General features: G+C 38.5%; 2 long non-coding RNA genes across 3 annotated transcripts in view; both read left to right on the top strand.

Moving 5' to 3' along the window:
* Positions 1-26,764, top strand: part of LOC130012195 (uncharacterized) — a 148,180-nt gene that overhangs the window by 93,906 nt on the left and 27,510 nt on the right. The window lies entirely within an intron of this gene.
* On the top strand, positions 84-9,082 carry LOC130012197 (uncharacterized). Its single transcript, XR_008787570.1, has 4 exons — positions 84-351; positions 5,194-5,264; positions 5,504-5,557; positions 5,783-9,082. It is a non-coding gene; the product is annotated as an uncharacterized LOC130012197 (long non-coding RNA).

Raw genomic sequence — 26,764 nt, 5'->3', positions numbered from 1 at the left:
CCATGTCATGTTGACACTATATTTAGCGGTGTACGTCTATAATACCATCGTCTTACACAATGTATCTTCCTCGGACTAGACTGTACAAGCGTAAATTTGCTATAGTTTCTCGGAAATTCTATCGAAAACGTCTAAATCACATAGAAATCCACGTCTTTCATCGTCTTGCACAGTTTGTCTTTCTTATGCCGTAGACTGAACATGCGTAAACTTGCTGCAGTTTCTCGGAAATTCTATTTTCGTTTTGATATAATGACCTTCGACATTTGCCTTTGTCACCCAGACGATAACGGTGTACGTCAACTACCACTGATATTGTTAGAGTAGGTAATAGAGGCTATCGCTATCACGGTAGGTCATATTGACACTATATCTAGCGGTGTACGTCTATAATATTATGAATGTATGTTATGTATGTCAAGTACAAGTGATATTGTTAGCGTGGGTAACAGAGGCTACCACTATCACGCTATATCATATTGACACTATATCTAGCGGTCTACGTCCATAATTATAATATTATGACTATATGTAGTATGAAAGTAGGTCAACTTATAGTGAGATATATTATAATGCTTATACGTTTACACAGCTATACTTTCACGTGTTTCTCTGTATGTCTCCAACTTGGTATCTTCAACAATGTAGTAATCATCAACTAGTTAATAAACCTCTAGATATAATATACACGACTGGGTACACATGGCGATATATCCCTGCTTAGAAAGTTCATCGGGACTCTCCGATTTTAGTACCATGCCCCATCCCAACGAGTAGACGGTGTTCCTGTAGGACTGACAGAGGGAAATCAAGCCGGAAAATCCAGAATAGGTTTCTCAACTAACACTGGGATCAAACCCATAACCCCCTGGTTAACGAACGAGTGTCTTACTTACTGAGCCACCGCGACTCGCTTGATAATATAATACTTTGGAGGGTCCAAAAATCCGAGGTTCCGTGTACACATTGGCGTGTACGTAAAGATTCCTTGACAGTTGGAATTCGATATAAGAGGTCCACCCGTGTATACATTGGCGTGCTCTTAAAAGAAATTCGATGAAATGCCCATGACCCGACAAGATTCTTCTCTTTAGTATCACACCCTTGACAACAGAAAAAAGCGGGCGTGGTTCTCCCTTGTCAGTGATGCAGGACGGAGGGGCTGACAAGGAAAGCTGTCTAGTCGTTCGGATGGGACGAAAAACCGAGGTCCCGTGTACACATTGGCGTGCACGTAAAAGATCCCTTAACAGTTGGAATTCGATATAAGAGTAGGCCTTAGTGCCGCTGTCCGGGCAAAATTTCCCTCATAGCACACTGTATGGCGTATGCCCGTCTTCATTAGCCCAGGTTAGGAGCAGAACAGTAGGACGTTAAACCCCATTTCATTTCATTTCATTTCAGAAAAAAGCGGGAGTAGTGTGTTGTGTTTTTTGTGGTTATCAGTAATATCAAGATAGGCCAAAATTGATACCGGATACTAGGCGGACATTTTTTTTTATATTCTTACGGTGGAAAGAGCGATTACTTCCTAATGTCAAAATAAATTATTATTTCCATAATTATGTGCTGTGGTTTATTGTTTAAAATAAACTTATTTTATTACAACTGTTGGTGCGGGGGGGGGGGGGGGTTTGAGAACAAACAAATAATCAGTATTTTACAATGGAGAGGGAGAAGATAGGGTTAAACGTTCACTCGAAACAAACTAGGTAATTTCGGGACTAACATATACAGTGTATTTCAATTTTTTCAATAATACGCTTGCACGTAGGGCTGGGACCGGGGGACAAGGAGATAACCCAAGAGGCTGGACAGGCGACCCTACTCCTTGTCACATACAACCGGGGAATCGAAACCACGCCAGTTGACTCAATGACAGATCTTATGAAACACCCAGGGCTGGATTGGGCCATCGGCCGGTCAGACAAAAAATGAAAAAAATAATTTGGTGCAATTCGTCTAAAAAACCTTTTTCTTCTGAACATTATATGGGGGGGGGGGGTGTATTGAACCGGTCATGCAGCGATGATGATCATGTTGTATGTGGCCGGTAGCTTTAACGGGCCACCACCCCATCACTGGAGTTTGGAATGGGCTGGTATAATAGACTTTCTGGGCCGGGTGTGCTGGGTGTGGGCCGGAATTCGAATCCGAAAATTTCACCGGATTCATCAGACACTTTCACCGGCAAATTTACTAATTATTAAGTCCCCTGCACCCTGTTTCTGGGGATACGTCAGAAACGTGGATACAACACGCACGCGCTAACCATTCGGCCATCCAACACCCTATTTTACAGTGGGTAGCGACTAATAAAACATAATTAAGGTGAAAGAGAGAAATGGGGTTTAACGTCCACTCGACACAAACTAGGTCATTTCGGGACTAACAGATGGTTCAATTTTATTTTAATCATTCGCTTGTGCGTAGGGGTCTTTAGCAGTGGGAGAAAACCGGGGGACCCGGAGTAAAGCTACGAGGTTGGACAGGCGACCCTACTCCTTGTCACGTACAACCGGGGAATCGAAACCCCGCCAGTTCACTCAATGACAGGCCGTATGGTACAGCGCGCGTGCTAACCATTCGGCCATCCAACCCCCCCATAATTAAGGTAGAGAAAATTAAAAGAAGGTATAACAGCTGTTTTGATGTAACATCATTTACAGTTAAATATTACTTTAAATTGCGTTTTAGAGTTCGAATCACGCAATGGGCCCGAGAAGAACTCGTTCTCGCTTTTCAGGGTGGCCCCGGCGGAATTGACAAAGGAAATGTGCCTAATCCATCGGATAGGGTAAAAAGCGGCATTCCAGGCAAAGTTCACCATCGTATTGCACGCCTGGCGATTGAAAAGAAAAATACATTAATTAGTCTTAAATTGAGGAGACGTTAAACCCCATTCTAGTATTATATATATTGGGTGTGACTGTGATAAATACGGGGTTAAATGTACTGTCATGAACTGGCGTGGTTCCCCCGTTTTCCATTGTGCAGGACTTTGGGCCTGGCAATAGATAACACCTAGTTGTTCCGACAGTTCTTGTCTACTCAGGCGTGCAGGTATTGGAATTCCGTGTAAGAGTAAGCTGTCGCGCCGCTCTCCAAGACAAGATTATTTATATATAATTATATATCAATAGGTGATGTATTTTTATTATATATTCTCACCTGGTACAATAATTGATTGTTTTATAAACTTGGACGACATTAGTCACCCTATCTATTTTACTATAAAACTGCAACAATGCAGGATAAATGGATATGGATCATCCTGTCAAGGTTTGTAAATTTGTGTAACGAAACAGCTGACCGACAGCCGACAACTCTATACGCCTATATTACGCGTGGGTGTATATAGAAAAATTGCAAATAGAAAAAAAAGTGAGGAGTCCTTCCGTATTCGTGACTGAGACATTCTCCTATTGAACACCAAAACCAAATTTAAATAAAAGAAAGATGGTCAAATTCACGCTGATATGGATTTTAGCAAATTTCATGAAATTCGGGCAATAACTCAGCCCTGTATATAGCTTTGATACGTTTTATGTGAAATCAAGGGCTATAACTCTAAGCATGTTCATAATTATGATGTCAGTAATTAGTAATTAGTAATTCTTTCCCCAGGTGATTTTAATGTTAAATCTATGACATGCCTTGGCCTATAACATTTTTTCTAATATGCCCCGACCGGGCGTATTGAATTACACAATAACACCCAATTAATAATACCCAATAATTCCAACTGCCAAGGCATACGTGCATGCCAATGTATACACGAGACCTCGGTTTTTCGTCCCATCCGAACGACTAGATAGCTGTCCTTGGCAGGCCCTCCGTCCTGCACCACTGACAAAGGTAAACCACATCGGAAAATCCAGATGAACCGCGACCTCCATGCTTACAAGCCAACGTCTTACTCACTTAGTAAGCTAGCACCCTTTGGCTCCCTGTTTAGAACGGAATTAGGTTAATGTCTCGATCTGCCACTTTAAGCGATTGGAATCACTTGTAAACTACAGCAAACTACTGTTCTGATCCCACTGTGCTAACGAAAACGGGCATACGCCATACAGTGTGCTATGAGGGACACTTAGAGCGGACAGCGGCGCTGCGGCCTACTCTCAAGGAATCTTCAACGTGCACGCCACATACACGAGACTTCGGTTTTTTGTCCCATCCGAGCCATTTCGTCCCTGGTTAATTAGTATTTTGTATTATTTGATTTTTTAGGTTAATAGATGATCCAGTGCCCGCAGATGATACGTGTACAACAAAATTTACAATAAAATTTAATATAAAGTGTACAATAAAATTTCAATACATAACAATTTCACAAATATAACAAATTCAATGATTCTCTGTGGCAACAATTCCATGGCGATTCTTCCCCACACGGATATCCCGCCTGAAAAATCCTTCGTTAATGCTTTTTTGTTGTAACTGAAAAAATAAATATTTGATTGTTAATATATTTTAGTGTACAATTTACTTTGTTGTTTATTAATAAACGGGCCCGCTCTAGCGTGGAGATGTTCCGAAATGATAAAGCGAATGTGTCCCGAAAGTAAACTATGTCGTGTGGACGACTTAACCAACGTATTTGGGCACACAATTGTACTTTGTAAAAATTGTATAAAAAAAATATTGTGTTCTTGAATGTGTCCAATTTAACAGCGAATTTATTATTATTATGTAACATACTAAGAACCTAACTACATTTTTTGGGCACCAACCACCACCGCCCGCCCCCCCCCCCCCCCAGTCAAAAATTTCCCCGTACGCCTATGTGGACGACTGCACCAACGAGTGTGGACGACTTCACCAGATTTTTCGTGTGGACGACTTTGCTCGTGGACGACTTAACTGATATTCCTCTTGCCATGCCTTCGAACCTGCACCTGCTTCTTTTTTTTCTTTTGAACATACAATTATTTCGGTGGGTGCATGGGTATTTTGTTTATACGACACAGTATGAAAGTGCCATTTAACGAAAACGAAAGATGATTAAGATGCCAAGTTATGGCAACTTAAAAGTAAATAGCACGATCTGCTTAGTCACATAATAGAGTAATTAATTTAGAAGCTTCACACAGAACGATAATTTGCCTTACACCAGAGAATTTAGTAAGGCAGAGTAGGGTGAAGCTTGGTGATTTTATTTATATTTTCTTTTCTTTTCTTTTTGTATAGAATTGGTATATCAGATGGTTGGAGATGTTGTTGATATAGGGATGCATTCTGTTGGACCATATGATCCAGAGGTAGAGATACATGATATGGAAGTATTTTGTGGAATGTATATTGTTTATATGTGTAGTATCAAAGGATTTAAAGTGCTGTAATTTAGGGCAGTGTAGAAATAAGTGACTGTAGGTTTCATTATTTTTCTTGCAGTATTGACATTTATAGTCATCTACGTAAATATTTCGAGTGTGGAGAATATCTTTTGTGGGAAATGCATTGTGTATTATTTTGTGCATAAATTCTTTTTCTATTTCAGATAGTGTTGGACATTTATATAAATTATGCCAAACTTTTTCAAAATTTATATGAGGTAGGTGTTTGTTTATTTTTGGTTGTACGTTCTTACTATCAATGAGTGACCAGTACAAGTACAGACTTTTTCTTTAATCGATAGGTTGTAAGTAGACCAGTGACTAATAGTTGATTTAATCGTCATGATGAGGGGTAACCATATTTTTTTCCATTTTATTGATCTCAAAACAAAAGCCCAGTAATTTAATTGTGTCTGTTTTAATGTTTATGTTTATATTTTCAGGAAATGAGTCATGGGATGGTTTACGAACACCAACATGGTGGATTTCGGTTTTATCTTAATTTAGTTGAGAGCTATATACGGAGCCAACATTTATACGTAAGGAATAAAGAATCGTGGACAACCTTGACGGATCGAACGATTATTTTTGATATTTTGAGAGAAGGATCCATTTACTTGAACTTTACTTTTCAAATTTTTAAACAGTATTGTAACCCAATTTACAATGTCATTTGGAAAATTCATATGTTTTAGTAGGGTTTTTATATAATTGTGTTCAATACGGTCAAAGGCTTTTTTCCTAATCAAACGATAAGATATAGGCATTAGTTTCATGTGTGTCTAAATAATTTAGGATTGAATCAATTAAATACAGGTTATCGAAGGTGCTTTTATTTGGTCCGGCTCCCGTTTGTGTTTTAGAGATCAATTTGTTAATAACTGTGTTCATTCATATACTTAATATTTTTGTGATGATTTTATAGTCGACACATAACAGGCTTATTGGTCTATAGTTCTTAAGTAATCGGTGGTCGCCTCTATTCTTATAGACAAACAATTTATTCTTATAATTAATTATTATTATACCGGTTCTCATTGGGTTAGATAATTCACCCTGTTGATAGATGTTGTTTATTACTTCTGTCAGGTCGGTTCCTATGGTGTCAAAGAATTTGATATAGAAATCTCCTGGAATACCGTCGATGCCTGGGCTACGGTTTGATCTGAAACTTTGTAAGGCCTTAAGATCTTCATCTTTAGATATGAAATGAGACAGGGAATCTCTTTCCGTGTTAGTTAGAGTATTTATGTTACTGTTTTCAATATAGGAGTTTATTAGGTTTTCGTCAATGTATATAGTTGTTGGTAATATTGGTGAATTGTGTCTAGAATATCTTGTTCATTATCAAATACTGTATTATTTTGATTGATTAATTGTTTAATTTGCTTTTTAGCACCGTTTTTGACCTCAGCTAATTTATATATTTTAGAATATCGTAACCTTGTATTGTATTTTGTTCTATTATTTCGATTTTTGTTTGAATTTCATGCATTGAGTTAGTATTCATAGGTAGTATGGAAGTAGATCAACTTATAGTGTGATATATATTGAGACTATATTTATGTTATATATATGAATGCATATCTAGCACTATGCATATCTAGCGGTGTATTATGAATGTATGTTATATTAAAGGACGACGGATATTGTTAGTGTTGGTGACACGGGCTACTCCTAGATCTATCTTTATAATAGTATTAACATGTCACGTTTAGATTATATTTAGAGAGAAAGATAGATAGATATGGGGTTAAGTGGAGGGAAACCGCAGTTCAGGACCCGGAAAAACCCACGAGATTCGTTGACACGTATATGCGGGGAACCTACTCCATGCAGATTGACTCTATGTATATGATAGACCAGGAAAAAACCCACGAGGGTGGACAGGCTACCCTATTCTGTGTCACGTACATGCGGGGAACCGAGTCCACGCCAATTGACTCTATGATAGACGTTACTCACTGAGCCATCGCGACTCCCTTGATAATATAATACTTGACATAATACCAAGGTTAATTTACGTCCGCTTCCATTGAGTTGATACCGTAGACAATAAATCAATGTCTAAGTATTCTGATAATAACATATTGATGTCAGGGAATTAAGTTCGATTCTCGAGAAGAACCTTGAGGTTTGTCAAGCCTGAGTTTCACCTGTCAGGGGTATAACGTCCATTGGGCTGACTAGTCCTTCGGATGGTTCCTACGTGTATACATTGGCGTGCACGTAAAATACATTCGATGAAACGCCGCTGTCAGGGCAAAATTCTTCTCATTAGCATAACATCCCTTAATAACAGAATAAAAAGCCGGTAGTATTGTGTTGTGTTAACGAAATGTTAAATTACATTCCTATTTTATTTTGTGGTTATATGACTAAAACGTCAGTTATATCAAGATAAGCCAGAATATTTTAAAGATACTTCACCGTATACAAACCGTTCGATCAAGAAATAACAACCTCTCCCTCAGTTAAACTAGCATACAATAAGCCGTCGTGTTGGCTCCCTCAGTTAAACTAGCATACAATGAGCCGTCGGGTTGGCAGTTAGTGATACCCTGGCATTTTTGTACAGTTCCTGTTTTTCGCGTAATCCAGTATTTTTCTAGTAAGATTGGGCGTCTAAGCTTTTCATATATATCATGTCATACTTTTACTGGGAATAACCACCTGATAAATATATTTGTGACAATGTATCTTTAATATCCATGTGGTTGAAGCGGATATTTAGTTGAGAGATTAATTCTCCAAATATTGCGGGAGGTTGCGTGACCGAAAGGTTAACGCATGCGCGTTGGATCATAAGGTCTGCAATGAGTCAAGTGGTGTGGTTTCGATTCCCCGCTTGTACGGGACAAGAAGTAGGGCCCATCCTCTTAATTTTGCTCCCACTTCTAAAGACCCATACGCATAAGCGAATCATTTACATAAAATTGAAAAATATGTTAATAACGAAACTCTCTCTCTCTCTCTCTCTCTTTCTCTCTCTCTTATTAAGGTGAATAATTTCTGTACATGTTAACTATTACCTACATCCTATATTATTTATATTATATGAACTATTATAGATGGCCAATTACTACTAAACCAAGCATATCATAGTATGATGTACTATTAATATTATATGAACTATAATAGATGGCCAATTAATACTAAACCCAGCATATCATTGGTTTATAGTGGAGAATAATTAACATCAAAGTTTACTGTATTACAAGATATGATGGGAATTATTAATGTCTATAATCAGTATATTTCAAGTGAAATGAAATGAAATGGATTTTAACGTCCTACTGTTCAGCTCAGACTGGGCTAATGCAGTGTGCTATGAGATAAATTTTGTTCGGACAGAGGCTCTACGGCCTACTCTTATTTCCAATTCCAACTCTCAAGGGTTCTTTTATGTGCATGCCAATATGTACAATGGACCTCACCTTGGTGTTTCATCCCATCCAAAGGACTATACGTTGTCCTACATCACTGACAGGTTAGCGAGTTAACGTCTTACTCACTGAGCCACCGTGGCTCCCATGTGGAATGAATCAGAATTGTAACAAAGGTTAACCTAAGCTATATTGTACAAGTGATGTAATTATTTATAATGGGTATAACGAACATCTATTCAAGTGAAATGAATCAACATTAAAACACCTGCTATCATTAGACGAGTAATATAGTATTTTATGACTAAACGAAGTGTCATAACATATAATTGATTGATCAATAGTAGAGGTCTAATAATATTGTAATGATATAATACATGATATACTAATGATATTGTAATTATATCAGTCAGCTATATAATACATGATATACTAATGATATTTATTTTAGCTTGTAATATATTTATTCACAGAATATAATTATACATTATAATATTTACAGTATTTTATAATTTCCACACCTTTAATTTATTTTTTTACTTATTCCCTGTTACTATATAAAACACACACAGGCAAAGTATTCGCTGTTACTATATAAGACACACACGGGCAAAGTATTCCCTGTTACTACATGTATATATGACACACAGGCAAAGTAAAATACAATAATATACAATAATTAAAACAAATATTTTTGATTATTTATAATATGTATAGTCTAATAGTTGAGTAGATATAAAAGAGTGAACAGTAAAATTATTTATAATGTGTATAGTGTAAGAGTTGAGTATGTATAAAAGAGTAAAAAGTAAAATATGATATATATAAATAAAATCATTGCCTGTATTTTGCACACCTATATACAATAGAGCGATACAGATTTTAAGTACATTTAGTGTCAATGAGAAAACCTGGTTTTAAATACTAATTATAAATTTCCATGTTTCAATTATTGCAATATTTGATGACTTTATAATTCAGAGGTGGCTGAGAATATCTTGTGAAAAGGTTTACAATAACCAATTTCCATGGTAATTTTTTGAGATGACTGGATGAGCACGACTAATATGATTTGTATAGTTTAGAAAGAGCTGCATAGTAGGGGCTTGTATCACTGACAAACATTGGGTGTTTATGTTAGGGGTTAAAAGAATATCTTGTGAAAAGGTTTACAATAGCCAATTTCAATGTTAATTTTTTGAGATGACTTGATGAGCAAGACTAAAATGATTTGTATAGTTTAGATAGTGCTGGATAATAGGGACTTGTATCACTGGTGTTTATGTTGGGGGTTAAAAGATGGGTCGAATGCTGGCAGACGGCAATTCGTCTGCTATTCTAGAGAGATATTTTCATAAACGATTTAAGTTGTCAATTATATCATCATTAAGGGTATCTAATTTAGTAACTTTAGATGTTATATTTAGGATTGAGTTTGTTTATTGTGATTTCTAAGTATGACAATTATCTTTTAGGCTTATTTCAAATCTAAAGTTATTTCTTAAACAAAGTAGATTTGTTCTATATTTGATTGAAATAGATGAATGACTTCGAAGCTCTTCGAAGGGGATCACGGTGGCTAGGTGGGTAAGACGCTGGCTCGCTAGTCTGGAGGTCGGTTTTCGATCCCTGCATTGGTAGAGAAAGTTCATCCAGATTGTCCGGTGTGGTTCTCCTTTGAGAGTGATGCAGGACAGAGGGCCTGACAAGCACAGCTGTCTAGTCATTGGCGTGCACGTAAAAGATCCCTTGACAGTTGGAATTCTATATGAAAAAAGACCGTAGTGCCGCTGTCTGGGCAATATTTTCCTCATATCACACTGTATGGCGCATGCCCGTCTTCATTAGTCAAGTTCGGATTTATGTCCACTCGAAACAAACTTGGTCATTTCGGGACTAACATATGATTCAATTTTATTTCCATAATCTCCATAAAGGGGTCTTTAGCTGTGGGAGGAACGTATCTTACGATATGATAAATGAAATGGGGTTTAACGCCCTACTGCTTCGACTGAGCAAATGAAAACGGCCATACGCCATGCAGAGTGCTATGAGGGAAATGTAACCTGGACAGCAGCGCTACGGCCTATTCTAATATCGAATTCCAACTGCCAAGGGATCTTTAAAGAGCATGCCAATTTGTACATGGGACTCGTTTTTTTCGTCCCATCCGAACGTCTATACGTTGATGTCCGTGATTTGTTAAGAGCTCTATCTAATATTTATCAATGGAAAGCCTCGTGTTTACCGAGAGTCTGATAAAAAAAATAAGCTTCCTATGGACAAGGAACTGAATCACCATATCCATGAAGCTACCTCGTTATTCGTTACTCAACTTTATATTCGGGATCCCAATATGCAACTAGCCGTGACTAGAATGGATGGGTGCCAAGTATCCCCCAGTAGTATAAAACTGGGCCTTAGGGTTCTTCGAAGAGCGCCACCCCAGTTACTGGTCCAAGTTCTCATAAAAACGTCCAGTCGTTCGCAAATTCTTGAAATTTGGACATGATGAAGAGTCCGTGCAAAAATTCAATCATGGCTTATGCCCGTCGCCATTAAATCGATTACTGCCGAAAAGAAGGGAGCTAACTGTTCTATTTAATTTTTGCATTTGAAGGAAAGTGAACTAACTATATCATAAATTTACCACCCATACAGGGTTCGATATCACATTTGTACCTGACAAAGGTTTACCTGTTCAATCTTTTGGGTTTCATCCGGAAATGAAATCGGGTTTAAAGAGACCATCCCGATTTTAACAAAGTCTCCGAAATAAAAGTCTGTGTTTGTATGCAATGTATGTACCGTGTCTCGCGATATTGAGTCGTTTGGACGTGAACGTCAAAACCGCTTATCCGGACGCGTCCTACTGTTCTGCTACAACTGGACTAATGACGACGGGCATACGCCATTTGGTGCTACGGCCTACTCTAGTATCGATCGAATTCCAACTGCCAAGGGTCTTTTACGTGCACGCCAATGAGTTCACGGGACATTGGACAACACCGGGATCAAACCCGCTACATCCATGCGAGCCAGCGTCTTTCTCACTTAGCCACTGTGGCTCCCCGGTTTTCATACGAATCTTCCGTTTCTAGTTTTCCCCCCCAAAAAATCCAAAACAAACTGGCAACTAAATTTTTGAATTAAATCAGACACATTACATGTTAGCTCTGTCTGTCTTTCTGTTGGCATTGCCAGGTTTAGATGAAGCCCCCCTCCCCACCCCCACCCTCACGACAACAGGAAGATCAAAGTGTCTGTTAAACACTATTGAGGATAGTGTCGAATGTTTAAGACTAGAGTTAAAATATTATACACCATGGCCCGATGCCCCGCCCCCCGTCCAACCTCTTGGCCCGATGACCCCCGACCCCTATCATGGCCCGATGAGCCTTCCCACCCTCCACTCACCCATATCGAGCCGATGACCCTCATATCTTGAGACCCTCGTAGGTTTCAGCCTGCCAAGCCCACATGTGAATCTAGCACTGTCTGTTTGTTAACCAGAGAGAGAGAGAGAGAGAGAGAGAGAGTATATTCCCATGCTCCTGTACACTATGTGTTGATGTGTTGATGCAATGTCGAGAGATTTACCACAATTTAATTTATATGACATTTTCAGCTCTTAAGAAACATTCCTTTCGGAGATAAAGCTCAAGTACCACACTTAACATTTAAAATAAAAAAATATAACAACTCTTCCAGATCCTAGTGTAGTAAAGACAAGTAAAACAAAATTTTGAACTATAAAAAATGAAACGAAATAGGATCTGTCTTTTAAGTGGATTGTGTGTGACACTTTCAGATATCCACCATTTTGTTTATTATCAAGTTTTCGGGAATCCAAATTATTTAAAATTGATCTATGGGTACAAATCTTAAATCAGTAAAATACACAGTGTTTAAAGCCATTGTAGACTTGTCACTCTGCTTTATGCGCCACATTTTATTGGGCATGAGCTTTGTTTCCCGGGATGTGAAATTTCTGGTGTCAGGTCAATGCCAACGTCTGATTGATTGGTTGATTGGAATTCGGGTGGAAATAACATGGGATTTCGGTTGCAAAACCAAAGGATTTTTTTTTTTCGGGTTCATCATTTCTGCCCCTCCCACTCATCCGGCTCATAAACCTACACAAAATGTCGCGTTTCGTTTTATTTTGGAATGAGTCATAAAGTAAGAGGGGACTGGTTGACTGAGGGTATAGTATAGTCTCAATTTACCGGTGGAAAAACTCAAAAAAAGTCGCGATCAAAATCTCCAGCTCAATATTTAGAAAAGAAATGAAATGAAATGGGGTTTAACGTCCTACTTTTCTTCTCCGACTGGGCTGATAAAGACGGGCATGCGCCATACAGTGTACTATGAGGGACATTTTGCAGTCTTCACGTTGTCGGGCACGTAAAAGAATCCATGGCAACTGGAATTCGAAATAAAAGTAGGCCCCTCATTGCAGTCGGTGGTGATAAGTAAGACGTTAAATTTCATTTCATTTCACTTTGTCAAGTTTCAAAAGGACACCACGGTTGTTCAGTTGGTAGGACGTTGTCTTGGTTACCTGGAGGTCTCATTATTGTTGACCGAGAAAGTTCATCGTTTTTTTCCGACGTATTTCCTCCTTGTCAGTGGTACAGACAAGTGGCAACGTATAGTCGTTCTGATTGGACGACTATCCGAGGACCCGTGTACACATTGGCGGGGACCTTAAAGAAACCTTGACAATTGGAATTCGAAATAAGTGTCAACTCCGCTGTACGGGCAAAATTTCACTTATAACACACTGTTTGTCGTATATCCCCATCTTCATTATCCCAGTCGGTGCAGAACAGTAGGACGTTAAACCTTATTTCATATCATTTCACTTGTCTACCTTCAACTTCACCACCCCTGCATTGGCCGAGAACATTCATCCAGATTTTCCGGTGTGGTTTCCCCTTGTCAGTGGCGCAGGACGGGGGGAGGGGGGGGAGTGCTGACAAGGACAGCTGTCTAGTCGTTCGGATGGGACGAAAAACCGAGGTGCCGTGTACAAATTGGCGTGCACGTAAAAGATCCCCTGGCAGTTGGAATTCGATATAAGAGTAGGCTGTAGCGCCGCTGTCTGGGCACAATTTCCCTCATATCACACTGTATGACGTATGCCGTCTTCATTAGCTCAGTTAAGGAGCAAAACAGTAGCACGTTAAACCCCATTTCATTTCATTGTTTTTCCTGATCAAACTTGTTCAATTTGTTTTATCTGAAATAGAGAAAAAATATTTCTAAACGTTCGAAACGAAATCAAGATTAATGTCCTACTGTTCTGTTCCGACTGGGCTAATTAAAATGGGCATATGTCATACGGTGTGCTATGCAGGAAATTATGTCCGGACAGCGGCCTACTCTGATTTGGAATCAAACTGACAAGTGTTCTTTTATAGGCTCCCCCCGTCCCCATTCTGCACCAGTGACTAGGGGAAACCCTGTGGAAAATCCATGTGAACTTTCTCGGCCAGTGTAAATCGACTGGTCTTGTCCAATATCTGCTACTGCACCACACACAAGACACAGAAATCACAATTTACAACAAATGTACACAGGCCTGCCTGGAAATAACGGTTTTACGTGTACCTGACAAAATGTCAGGCACTAATGAAAGAGTACATGTACCTGACATTTTCAACTTAGCGCCGGACATGTATTAATAATATCAATAAAAAAGACAAATCAGTGCCAGACAAAATGACAGGCATCAGAGGTTTAGTGTCTGACAAAGCCTGAATCGGTGCCTGATATTGTCAGTGACAGGTGCCTTATAGTCCAGGAGCTAATGACAAAATAATATGGTCATCAGTTACAAAAGGTTTGAACACCCAAATTCGTAGCAGGTGTCCGTACGAGTAAAAATCAGTTGGTCAGATCGGGCACTGGCGGGGCGTATAGCCGCAGCAGCACCTTAAAGTAGGCCTAAAATTAAGTCATAAGTTACATGGCTGAAACTTTGTAGGGACAATGGTATCCATAGTCGGAGTAAATATTTCACAAATCTAACCAAAATTTCCGGGGCTTTCCCCAAGTCAGACCACACCCAATATCGCCTCGTGGGGCTAATAATATGGTCATCAGTTACATGGCTGAAACTTACCAGAAACAAAGATCCACACTTGGTAAATACAATTTTCAAAAATCTAACCAAAAATTTGGGGGCTTTCCCCAAGTCAGATCGCTCTAAAGTATGTCCGACCACACCCTAAAAATGGGGCTTTTTATATGGTCACAAGTTACATGGCTGAAACTTACTGGAAACAAAGATCCATACTTGGAAAACATATTTTTCAAAAATCTAACCAAAAATGTTGGGGCTTTCCTCAAGTCAGATGGTCCTAAAGCCCACCTGGCCACGCCCTAAAAATGGGACTTTTTATATGGTCATCAGTTAAATGGCTGCAACTTACCAGAAATATTGTTCCATGCATGGAAAATGTATTTTTCGAAAATCTAACCATTAATGTGGGGCTTTCCCCAAGTCAGAAGGGCCTTAAAATTGCAGCTCCACCCACCCCCTCTATATAAATCATCTAAACATATTTACATTTAAAATTAAAAAACAGTGTAGTTTTATGGTTTATAACTTGGATCTGGCAGTTCCCATGGTAATCATTAGAACAGTTTATCTCTGTGCCACCAACAATGAACTTTTTTATCTCATAATATAAATGAGAGAGAGACAGAGAGAGAGAGAAATGAGGTTTAACATCCACTCGACACAAACTAGGTAATTTCGGGACAAACATATATGGTTTAATTTTATGTCAATAATTCGCTTGCGCGTAGGGGTCTTTAGTAGTGGGAGGAAATCTGAGGACCCGGAGAAAACCCACGAGGTTGGCGAGCGACCCTACTCCTTGTCACGTACAACTGGGGACTCGAAACCACGCCAGTTGACTCAATGACAGACCTTATGATACAACACGCACACGTTAACTGTTCGGCCATCCAGCTCCCCTGTACAGTCCCTGGACTGTAGTGATGCAGACAACAGATTTACTCAAAATGAAAAAGATAGGTTACCAGGCAAGGAAAGATACGCCCACAGCAGCTAAATCATCCGGGCAGTCACATATTTTTACTTTTTTTAGTAATGAAACAATTATAATACACTAATATCCGATTAAGAGTAACAACTCATCAATTAATTATTAGAAAATCATTAAAATTTGTTTGGTTTGAATGAAGTTCTGCCCCATGCTAACGTTTAGTATACGAAACATTTAATATCATGGATTTAGCTGTTCAAGTTATCAAAATTCATTGAAAATCAATATACTTGTTCATCTCAAGACCTTAAACTGAAGCCAATCCGATGATAACTTTAGCCTCTAGAAAGTCACAAGATTTTTCAAAGTGATCAAGGGTCATAACTTTGGCAGTAATTATCAGAAATGTTGAAAATCAATAGGATTCTTCGTCTCATGACCTCAAATAATGCGCGTAAATTTGAAGTCAATCCGATATCATCTTTAGCTTCTAGAGCATCTACAAGATATTTTGAAGTGATCAAGGGCCATAACTCTGGCAATAATTATCAGAAATTGCTGAAAATCAATAGGCTTCTTTGTCTCATGACCTTAAACAATGTGTATAAATTTAATGTCAATCGGATATTTACTTTGGCCTCTAGAGCGTCCATAAGCAATTGTGGACGCCGGACCGACGAATGGGCGGACGGACGGGGTGACACAATTGAATATATGACCACATTTCAATGTAGGCGTTTAAAAAACAAACTAAGAATAAGGGGGAATATTTCCCAAAAGTTATATAAAGCCAGTTCGAGTCATGATCGACTATATGCTACATGAAATATTTAGGCACATTGAAGGTATTAACGGTTCTTTATAAATCATATTTCGTTTCATGTTTTTTAATAGTACAAAATTTTGTTTTCTTTTCTTTACTACACTGGAAGAGTTGTTATGTAACAGGCGTTCTAGTTGATGTGAGAAATAAGCTAATGAAACGGTCTGTTACGGCGAGTTCTTGGCGTGATCTTCACGGAACTGTGGGTAAACCCCTAGAAAGGTTAAAGCTGATTGATTAATCAATGTCTTTCATAGGGTCAAAAGCCGTTTGTATGAAACCTGACATGACCTCCCAGTACAACTGGTCAGATCTTCATGTAGTGTAAGCCGATTCCTCTGCCCCCTCTCCAAAAAATCCATACGCGCATGTGAATTATTGAAATATAATTGAACCAAGTGTTAGTCCCGAAATGAACAATTATGTGAAATTTACAAAGAGCCAAATTAAATCTAAAAGGCGTATGTAGTAGTCATTTTTGGTGTATTTAAGGAAATTCATTATTAATATTAATTATGCAAAATATATGTAAACAGGGAAGGGATTGCGGGCGAATTCTGATATTTTGAAAGTGAATTCCGGTGTTTATATGTTTTTAAAAGTAAATTCCGGTGATCATCGGTGTTTTTAAGTTATTTATTATTAATATTAATGCAAAATATATGTACAGAGGTAGGCCTTGGGGTCAAATTTTGATATTTGCAAAGTGAATTCCGGTGATTTAGTATCCGCTCAAAATCTAAACAAAACAACTCGACGCAGCCAAATGTTGACAACTGCTTTGCTTCTTTCAGCTGACGGCAAAATTCGTAATTTTCAGTTACCTGCACTAGTAACACGTTAAACTTACATATCATATTTATTTTTTTTTTCTCAAAATATTTTTTTACTGTTGATTTTTTATTAACGAAATTTCCAAAAACTCTACTGCAAACTGATAAACAGAAATTGACCTTTTGAACTCTAGCAAATTCAAATTTGAAACACAGAATTTCACACGAAACGAAATTTATCTATTTTTCAGTTATTTTCAATATTAAGTCATTGTAGTTATCTAATGTTGGCCTACCATGCCCAAAAATATTCACATTTGGTTAAATGTGCCGGAAGGACATATTGCCGAAAACACTGCAACATTAAGTATATAAAATTATATTTCGTTTCGAGTAAAATTTATAGGAAGATAGGCACAAAGGGTTAAATCTAATTAATAAGGACAACTTCAAGTTTGGCAAAAGGTCACGAGATGTAAACAGGGTTAACGCTAATCTCAACCCTAACCCTTACCCTGGACCTAGCCCTAATACTTAATCTAACCCTAACCAACAATCACACGCTCTACTTATTACATCTCAGCGACATCGACGAGAATTGAGTTGACCTTAAGAATAAGATCTAGCCATGGCAAATCTAGTTTCATTTTGTTAGCACAGTTTTATTTATTTGGTCACAGACCACTAAAGATTTCCCCATTGACAATGTTAATTCTCGTATCTTAGACAGATGGAGCAACACGTGGAAACCCCTTGATTTACTTCATTCTCAGCCAAGTTATCATTGTTTGTAGTTTTGACAAGATGTATGCAGTGTTAACCAGGGCACTGATATATAGTGATATTGTTGAAAGGGGTCAAATGCCGGGGCTAAAATGACCACACACAAGGGTTCATTCCTTGAAAATTCTTTATTAGCTATAAAAAGAAACCCTGCAAATATACAAGTAATATAATAAATACAATGCATAAAAAAAACAGTATTAAAGCATGGTTTAAAAGTAATAATAACGATAATATAAAATCATATGTATAATATACAAAGTCATGTAACTCTTCTCTTAAGTGACTTAAACTATGAAATACAGATATACTCGTAAAAGTATGAAATATACTTATTATCGCAGCGTAAATAATAATAATACTAATTAATACTAATAATTAGATCTTGAGAATAAAACTAATATTGCTTACCCTAAAGAGGGGTTTTATAATTACTACCAATTGGTATAAAGGTGAAATACCTTTAAACGTTGGAACACTGTAAATGAAATATAAATGTGATGTAAATGACTGTAAGTGTATATCTAAAGTGAAATACTTTAAATAATGTTTTAACTATATAATGATGTAATCTTTCCCCATTTCAAACTATCAACTTATACTTTAAAGAAATTCAACATGGCTGCCACTTTAAAACAAAGACTAATTCCATAGATATAATTATAAACATACCTGATAAATAAACTGTCAAACCACTATTGAAGAAGCTTCAATATTTACATCTAGCAACACTTGTATACTAATAAATACGCAATACCAGTTAACAACCTTTATATAACTAAGGAGAGGAAAAGTGTCTTCCTTTGCATATAAAAACTATAGGACGAATGTCTCCAAGGAAACTTTCATACAACAACTCACTAGACAAATAGGAAAGGTTAAAGTTGAAGATATGGTGAGTGGAACTCACTACAGACCAGGTACAGAGTGGATAGTATAGAATAGGTTTAAAGGGATAGTACAACCACTATTAGTTTATATTAAGTGCAGATTAAAATGACTAAAAACCAACTATATATATTAAAAATATCACTCTGTCACATACTCCCCTGCTAACTAAAAATGTTGTCCTCAACATTAATCAAAATAAAACTTATAACTATTTCGGAAATATTTCTGGAAAAATTCTCTGGCACAGTGTTGGTAACATCTCCAAAACTATACGTAGTCTGTCTGGTGGCAAAGACATGAAGTCAGCTGGAAGTAACGATCTTGCCAGCTCCGCACGTCTTTGAAAATCTGGAACAAGCTGCTGTTGATGCGCCAGCACATATTCAGCCTGCCAACTTGGTGGTTTTCGTTGTCTCGTAGACCTACGTGATTCAGGAACAGATGGTATAACTAACGGTGGCAGTGGTTCTTCAACTGATGGATCATCACCGGAAACTGGTGTCACTTGGCCCTCTTCTACACCATCTTGAAGGACTTCTTCAAGCTCCGGAACGATAACATCTTCCCTTTCTGTGTCATCAGCTGTGGAGCTAGCCTGAGGCAGGAAGTCTGTCTCAACCACAAGATACACAGGTTCTTCATCTTCTTCACTGTCACTGTTCCCTTTATCGTCTTCATTGTTGGTTTTAATTGAAACATTACCTCTGGTCTTCCTTGGTTTAGCTACTGGATGTTTCAATGATGCTGTTGGAGATATGCATTCTGGTATGGCGCTAATTGGTAAAAGATGGTTCCTGTGGAGAGTACGTACACGCTTTCCACCATCTTCACTTTTAACCTTGTAAACAGGAATATCCAGATTCGGTTGGCTCAGCACTTTGTAGGCGATGTCTTCCCATTTATCCGAAATCTTGTGCCTTCCCTCTTTGAACGCTAATCGTCGTACCAACACACGATCACCAGGTTCTATCTTGATGTTTCTGGCTCTGTTGTTATACTGCCGCTGTTGAGTTTCCTGGCCTTTGTTAACTTCTGCAGAAGCTGTCTTGTATGCATATTCAAGCTTATCTTTCAAGTCATCCACATAGGTGTTATAGGATTTACCCTCATCGTCATTATTGACAAGTCCAAGTATGACATCAATCGCTAGGGTTGGTTTACGGCCAAACATCAGTTCAAAAGGAGAGTATCCGGTAGCTGAATGCCTAGTGGAGTTGTACGCATGTACAAGTGGTGCGACATAGGTCTTCCAATCTCTCTTTTGTTCTGGTTGCATCGTTCCTAGCATATTGAGTAGTGTTCTGTTGAATCTTTCACACTGTCCATTGCCTTGGGGATGATAGGGTGTGGTTCTTGATTTATCCATACCTGTTAGTTGACACAATTCTTTGATGATCTTTCCTTCGAATTGTTGACCTTGATCACTGTGAATTCTTTGGGGAATGCCATAGTGAACAATAAAACCATCAAAAAACGCTTTCGCTGTTGTTTTTGCTGTGGTGTTACGTACAGGAAAGGCTTGAACATATCTGGTAAAATGATCTGTAACTACTAAGATGTTGTCGTATCCTCCTTTGGACTCTTCAATACACACATAGTCCATGCACACTAACTCTAATGGTTGACTGGATGTGATGTTCACTAGAGGACATGTTGTTGCTGTTGCCTTTCTCCTAAGACATCTTGGACACTGTTGGATGTATTCTTCAATGTCGGTTGTCATTCTAGGCCAATAAAATCTGTCTTTCGCCAAACTAACAGTACGATCTCTTCCTTGATGTCCAAGATGATCGTGTACTCCTTGGAGTGCTTCACCTCTGTATGCTCTGGGAAGAACAAGCTGCAGCCTCTCTTGATCTTTGTATACCGTCCGTCGAAAAAGAGTTCCGGATCTAAGGACGAAGTGTCCATATTCCCTCTGCAGACCTGCTTCTTCAGGACATGTAGGCTTTCGGCTTGGTCTTATATTCTTCTCTGTGTCATTTAAAACAAACTTTAGCAAAGGATCTTCAAGCTGCTTTTGTCTCCAAGTCTTGGTGTCAACCATTGGCGAAGAATTCTTGATGGCATCCGGAATCACTTGTTGGGACATACTGATGGAATGAATGTACCCACTGGCAGTTTCGATATCTTTCAATGCTCCTATAATCTCTTCGTTCACCTCAATAAATCTATCTTTTTCCGCGCTGTTGGTATCTCCTAATCTACTTAGGGCATCGACATCTCCACTTTTCTTGCCAGGTCTGTATTTGATGGAAAAATTGTAGTTGGTAAGTGCTGCTAACCAGCGATGGCCTGTGGCATCTAACTTAGCTGTGGTAAGAATGTAAGTTAAGGGGTTGTTATCTGTAAACACAGTAAAGCTGTTGCTGTAAAGATACTGATGGAATTTTTCTGTGACAGCCCACTTTAAAGCCAAAAACTCCAGTTTATGCGCAGGATAGTTCCTCTCGGCTTTAGATAGTCCTCTACTGGCATAACAGATGACTCGTTGCTTATCGTCCTGTTCCTGATAAAGCACAGCGCCTAATCCTTGCCCACTAGCATCAAATTAAATTTTTAAATGGGGAACCGTTTTAATCTAGTTAAAATCTCGAGTATCCGGTGCCATCGAGAGTCGATTATGGTCTTGTTTTGTTAATAAATGTCTAATTAATGGTTTATATATGATATATAACATTTCAGGCCTATGACATCATTATTAAAGGAGAATAGTGGTGCCAGTCATTATCACATATGTGATAGAACTGGTTAAACACATTCCAAATATAATTTTAACAGAGATCACTGCTACGATAGCTGAGTAATACAGGATTCGCGAATCGGAAGTGACGAACGCCAAAGGAAAACACGGGACATACCTCTATATAACTGGCTGAAGTGCCGACTGATAACAGATACATGAGCGAATTTCTGCTCACTATAATAATTCCTTCGAAGACCAAAAGTTGTTATATGGGACTGTAAGAGTATATCTGACAATTCAATACAGTAATTATGAATGTCATTAGATAAGAAAACACGAGAAAAATAGAAATAATCCGTACATTCCCTTGTTTATATTCATTCTATAGGGGAGAGCGGGGCTAGTTCGCACCATTTTTAATGAAACCAACATATCTCGATAACTTTTGAAGCTACGTTACCGTAGACTAGTGATTCCCAACCAGTGTGCCGCGGCACACAGGTGTGCCGTGAGATCTTCCTATGTGTGCCGTTTAGTTTGAGCCATACTATGTGTCTATGACTAGTCTGTGGCTACAGTTGTATGCCGTCTATGATTTGCCATTTTTTTTATTTTGCAAAAAAATCAAATATTTTTCATATATATTAAGTCGGGTGTGTCGCTGTTTTTTCATGTGTTTCAAGGTGTGCCGTTGGCACAAAAAGATTGAGAACCACTGCCGCAGACCATATTAGATTAAAGACAGTGGAGTTGGCTAATTTACGGCATACATTAAATAGTTTTATTGACAGGCGTATACAAGCAATTTCATCTCAAAGTCACCATGTCCGAATGGGCGAACATCAAGCCTCGGCTGTATGACAGTAAGTGATATGTACCTACGCCTATACAATTGCGATGCGGCACCGGTTTACTTATGCCCCCGTCAGACCGGGGTGGCGTCCTTACTGCGCTGCTGCGACCGTACGGCGACCAGAAAATGCACAAGGTCGCCGGCAAACGTGAAAACAACGCGCGAAAATGTCCCCAAAAACTACAAACTTGAAAAAAAGTCGTATATTCTCATAGTTTTACAGTTTAGATCGCAGAACCTTGGCGTTTGCTTTGATACATTAGAGGGATGAGAGAGAGAGAGAGAGATGGAGAGAGAGAGATAGAGAGAGAGATGGAGAGATAGAGAGAGGGGGGAGATAGAGAGAGAGAGATGGAGTGAGGGAGAGAGAGATGGAGAGATAGAGAGAGGGGAGATAGAGAGAGAGATAGAGAGAGGGGGAGATAGAGAGAGAGAGAGATGGAGAGAGAGAGAGAGATAGAGAGAGGGAGAGAGAGAGAGGGAGAGAGAGAGATGGAGAGAGATGGAGAGAGATAGAGAGAGAGGGAGAGAGAGAGAGATGGAGAGAGATAGAGAGTGTGTTTAACGACCACTCGACACAAACCAAGTTATTCGGGACTAACATGGTTCAATCTTATATCAATAATTCGCTTGCGCGTAGGGCTCTTTAGCAGTGGGAGGAAACCGGAGGAAACCGGAGGAACCGTAGAAAATCAACGAGGTTGGACAGGCGATCCTATTCCTTGTCACGAACAGCCGGGGAATCGAAACTACACTAGTTGACCTTATGATACAACGCACACGCGCTAACAATTCGGCCACCCAAGACCATCGATGTGTGCTATGGGGGGGCAGCTTTGTCAGACAGGCGGCGATACCATCTGCTCTTAACCAATTCCAATAGTGGTGGATTCTTTTACATGCACAATGTTCTCGTTTTTTAGACCTATCCGATCGACTATACACTGTTCTGGAGCCACGTTGGCTCATTGAGTAGGACTTTGGAAGACGTTGGAAACGTACATTCTTATTTGCCAGTGGTGTATCCGACGGACCCTATTCATTGTCATGTCCGTTGTTAAAAGATACAGATTAGATTTTTTTTTATCTTTTTTTCAAAGTAAGGAGCCAGGGTGGCTAAGTGGGCGAGACGCTGGCTCGCTATCCTGTATGTCGCGTGTTCGATCCCTGCACTGGCCGAGAAAGTATGTCGGGATTTTCCTTCGTGCTTTCGCCTTGTCAGTGGTTGCAGGACCAGGGCCTGACAAGGAAAACTGTCTAATCATTCGGATGTACACATTGTCGTGTACGTAAAAGATCCTTTTGCAGTTGGAATTCGATATTAGAGTAGGCCATAGTGCCGCAGCCCGGGCAAACATTCCCTTTTAGCACACTGTATGCCCGTCTTCATTATCCCGGTCGGACTGGAACAGTAGGACCTTAAACACCATTTCATTTCATTTTTTCAAAGTATGTAAATATAAATGTGCCAGAAAATTATTTAAATATTTGAAAATAGAAATGAACGTGCGTTTCAGTGATACCTAACATGATATCTAGAATTCGTATTAAGATCATACGAGACGAAGGTTCGAGACTTATCGAGTAGAGCCTAGCATTACGACGGCTGTATTAACATATTCTATATCTATCTTAACACATCACTGGTTTGAACGAATCAAATAAATAGTCAGACCTTTAATTTAAAGCTATATGTAAATTTCGAAATCCAAAATGGCAGCATTATAAAACGGTCGATTTTAAGTTAATCAACATTTTTAGGCCGATTGTCAAATGAATATGAATTGCACGATATGTTAATCCCAAAATGACATATTGTTAACGCGCTTTAAAAATCTGGATGCAGTAGACTAGATGTAGAAAATTCTAGATACATTAAAATGTTGGCACTAGAAGGTATTTCGTGCTATGGCTTGTTTGTGGTTTAGAATATGATTTATTGTCTTGAATATAATCACAGTATTAAACAATAGATTATAATCTCCCCTACTGAGTATTGTAATTACAGAATGTTTGATTGTCTTTGATTTCATAGGTCGATATCCTTACGTTATTGATTTTAGGGTTTATTGTGCTACTTAGAGGGTATGTGCAACCGTTAGCCACCTTAAATAAATTAATATAATTATAGTTTTTAATTAGACACTGTTAACCACACAATGATTTGTTAATGACAATAAATCATATAGTTTATTCAGCTTGACATAAGACTTAACAATAAATATATACAGTTGGTTTAACTTGAATGAAGATTATTATCTATGTTGCATATATATCACCTGTCAGTTAAATCACGTTATATATCTTATGTATTGATGTTCATATCGTCTTACGTATTTGTCAAGTAGGAGCCGGATCTCTCAACACACTTCACTAAAGTAACAGTTTGTAGACTTTTCTAGATTGAACGTGTTTGCGGAGATGAAGTTTCAGTAGAAAAAAAAAGATATACCCTTAATATCACGGTGCTTACTACCACACTACTTTTCAATTCATACATCGGCGTGCACGTAAAATACATTCGATGAACGCCGCTGTCCGGGCAAAATTGTTCTCATTAGTATACTACCCTTGACAACAGAAAAAAACCCATGTTGTGTTGACGAAGCATTAAAATCCATTTCGATCTGTATTTGTGGTATAAGACTAACACGTCAGTTATATCAAGATAGGCCAAAGTTGATACTAGCCCGACGAACAAAATATTTTAAAGATACTTCCCCGTATACAAACCGTTCGATCAAGAAATAACAACCCCTCCCTCAGTTAAACTAGCATACAATAATACGTTGGATAAGCCGTCGGGTTGCCAGTTAGTGATACCCTGACATTTTTGCCATTTTGGGCTTCTAAATTTTTCATATATACCAAATTTGTCAGAAATTCATTTGTGACAAGTGGATGTTTAGTTGAGAGATTAATAATCCAAATATTGCGGGAGGTGGCGTGACCGAATGGTTAACGCATACGCGTTGGATCATAAGGTCTGTCATTGAGTCAAGTGGCGTGGTTTCCATTCCCCTCTTGTACATGACTTTTCCCCCGGGTCTTGCGGTTACCTCCCAATAGTCATTCGGATGGGACGAAAAAACGAGGCCCCGTGTACACATTGGCGTGCACGTAAAAGATCCCTTGACAGTTGGAATTCTATATGAAAGTAGGCCGTAGTGCCGCTATCCGGGATAAATTTCCCCCATAGCACACTGTATGGCGTATGCCCGTCTTCATTAGTCGAGTTCGGAGCATTTCATTTCATTTCGAAGCTCTTCGGATAAGGCGTTAGAAGGAATATTTAGGGGTGTTCTGGAATATTCAAGCATTCTCATCAATAAATATTTCGACCTTAAAGAAATCAAATAGGGATGTTTGAAGGTTTTGACCTTATTATATAATATTTAACAATATAATATTTAATTACAAGTTCTTCGGAAGAGGTGTTCGAGGGAATAATCATTGAATAGTTATCAAAGTGAGAGAGAGATGGGATTTAACGTCCACTCGACACAAACTAGGTCATTTCGGGACTAACATATGGTTGAATTTTATTTCCATAATTTCCATAACATGGTCTTTAGCTGTGAGAGGAAACCGGAGGACCCGGAGAAAACCCACGAGGTTGGACAGGCGACCCTACCCCTTGTCACGTACAACCGGGGAATCGAAACCCCACCAGTTGACTCAATGACAGACCGTGTGATACAGCGCGCGCGTGCTAACAAGTGAGAAATAATATGAGATTCTAAATAAATTAGAAACCAAAAAGATTTCTCAGGTATGGAGATTTTGACTTTAATAGGTTCAACGATAGAAGAATTAGATGCTCTTCGGCAAAAGTGTAAAATATGAAGAGATTCAGAGTGAAATGAATTGTTTTGAAAAAATTATTAAGATTACGCAAAAGCTTTTGAATGTTTTGTCTATATTACATTCAGAGTTGAGAAATGGATTCCAAGCTCTTGAGACAGTATATCAACATACTTTTAAAAAGTAATTTTAAACTAAGTTCGGGAATACCCGACCTCGAAGTTCGAAAGATCTAAAAGTTTCGAGGTAATAAAGTGTCCCGAATAATATTTGTAATAAAAGTAAACTGAACTTCCACTTGATTGATTAAATTCAGACTGATTTAAGAATAATATACACATAAATTATTATATTCTAAAAATTAACAAAGATTTAACTCCCTTGCAATATTGACTAATGATTAG

The sequence above is a fragment of the Patella vulgata genome, chromosome 3 (genome assembly GCF_932274485.2).
Source record: "Patella vulgata chromosome 3, xgPatVulg1.2, whole genome shotgun sequence".
NCBI lineage: Eukaryota > Metazoa > Mollusca > Gastropoda > Patellidae > Patella > Patella vulgata.
The sequence above is the reverse complement of the archived record's forward strand: the minus strand, read 5'-3'. Positions and strand labels throughout refer to the sequence as shown.